A 2,494-nucleotide genomic window follows, 5' to 3' on the forward strand; every position below is an offset into this window, starting at 1 on the left:
GTAAAAAATGTGAAAGACAATCCAAGTATGTATATGGTATCCATGAGTTCAGCTTCAATGCATAACAAGATAATTGCAAGTCAGGTTTAGGTTCAGATAGATAGGGAATGACGTCAATTCAAAACATGCTTCAATCTTACATTTTCAAGTTCAATCAACAAGCATCAAAGAACTAATAACAAGGGCCTATTGAATCCAACATGCTAACAAGGTTCAATCATCATCAACCCCTATGCTAAATGCAACAACCCTACATGCACAACACTAGACTCAATCCTAAAATGCAAATGCAAACTACATGAACACTATGTTTTTGTGGAAATTTTCGGATTTTTTTTTTTTTTAATTTTTTTTAATTTTTTTTTTTTTTTGGTTTTTCANATCATGGTTTGACTGTGGGGATATCTTGTTCCCATAAACTCATGTTGCTGAAACAAATCATAGTATTCCTGGGCAGACAGGTTCANTAGACAAACTTTCCACGCTTGTTTTCCCAGTCTAAAGTATGAATCTGTTACAGGTGGTACATATCCATCCAGCGCGGCGGGAAACGAGTCCGAAGGGAGAGGGACGCCTGCTGCTTCTAAAATCCATGTTATAACCCCTCCCATACACATAATTCCAGGTGAATGAGTGTTGTTCAGTCTCACCACCCATGTCTTGTAAGTCTGCAGATGGTTCAACAGGAAGAAGGCGAACGATGTGTCGGAAGCGTCGCCTCTAAGCATAACACCTTCTGTAGTCTTTTTTAGCAGGTCCTTGAGTGCCAAATCCAACATGTCAAGCTCTGCCTTGGTGACAAGGCTAGTGATTTCCTTTGCGTAGAAAATGTTCGGAATAGCCCTGTGGAAGTATCTCAACACTGGACTTCTTATTAGCGTCCCCTTCGACCTTGAGGCATTGAAGCGCTGCTCAGTGCTAATCAAAGCCCATAATGACGACGCCTCTTCCTTGTCGATTTCCGCTGCAGTGCCAGTCCCACTAGTGAATCCAAAAACTTCCTCAAGTTGCTTCACAGTAAGGCTGTACGTCCGACCATGTACCATAAACGTGAAATAGCCCAAACTGCCATCTGACTCCATCTCAGGCGCATCCGTGAACAGGTGAACTTGCAAGGAACTTAAAAGCTGGATATTTTCCTCTCTGTAAGCGTTCTTTGGCGTGTTCATAAGCTTGCTAAGGTTGCATTGGCCGAAAAGATATTCTACATCTGCTGCTATATCAAGGTCCATCATGGTTTGACTGTGGGGATATCTTGTTCCCATAAACTCATGTTGCTGAAACAAATCATAGTATTCCTGGGCAGACAGGTTCATTTTAGACTTCTTCTTGACAGATTTCCTTGATGATGCACTCTCACGAGCCTGCTCCATCTCATAATCGCTACCTTCATCCCTTTGTTTCACTGGCTTTTTCCCACGAGCTTTGTCTTTACTAGATTGTTTTACTGCTCTGCTTGACTCAGCGTCTTGCGTAGGCGGCTTAGAGGTAACAACACGTCCTGGTACCTGACAACCATACTTCTCATACATCTCATCCCAAAAATTGTCAGACATTGTAAAGCTGAGACAATTCAAACTCAAAACCAAAGATTAGTTGGTTAGACCAAATGACAACACTAATCGCAAAACGCAATGTTGAAGTGAGAGTGTTAAAGTATGAAACGGATCGAGTCGGCGCTAAGGCGAAACGGTGTTGCAACAGTAATTGGTCGAGTCAGGTGGGTCGAGTCGGGAGCAGCTAAACACAACAGATCGACGAAGGACGTCTCGGTTGGTNTCCTTGAGTGCCAAATCCAACATGTCAAGCTCTGCCTTGGTGACAAGGCTAGTGATTTCCTTTGCGTAGAAAATGTTCGGNTTAAACGAGAACTTCTCAACGATGACGAGATGACGGTGAGATCCGGTCGAGTCGAGCTGCGAGAGGGGGGTTCACGGCAGCTTCGGTCGAGTGGAGGAGTGGTGAAGGTTCGTCGAAGTGAGTCAAGTGAACTGGACTTTTCTGGTCAGCGAAAATGAAGTGTGGAGATGAAAGCTTTTTGGTTGATGGGTTGAGAGTAAACGGGAGAAGGGTTAAATAGATGGGTGAGAAAGATGAATTATGGTGAGGTGATGGAATTGATATGTCGTGCAAGTGGAGAGAAAAAGAGAGTGATGGTGGAGTGATGTGAGGTGGTGAGACATAAAGATGATATGTCTGGTGGGGGGAAGCAAAGGGTGAGGTAAATTGAAGTGATGGGCACGTGGGAAGGAGGGGAAGGGTGACAAAACCAATAATTAAGATTCCTTCCTTATATTGCCTTCTGTTTTCTTCTGTAGATTTCCCTCTTTTTGTTAATTTCGCTTCTGTAGCACCATCATACTCGGTTTAACCCCTGATCTCACTAGTTTGACTGCCCCCTTTTTTATAAGTTGCTTAAACTCCCTTCTGTAGATTCCTAAACACAAGAAAATCAAAAACAAAAATTAAAAACACAAGGATCCTAAAAAAAAAA

The sequence above is a fragment of the Camelina sativa genome, chromosome 15 (assembly GCF_000633955.1).
Source record: "Camelina sativa cultivar DH55 chromosome 15, Cs, whole genome shotgun sequence".
Taxonomy (NCBI): Eukaryota; Viridiplantae; Streptophyta; class Magnoliopsida; order Brassicales; family Brassicaceae; genus Camelina; species Camelina sativa.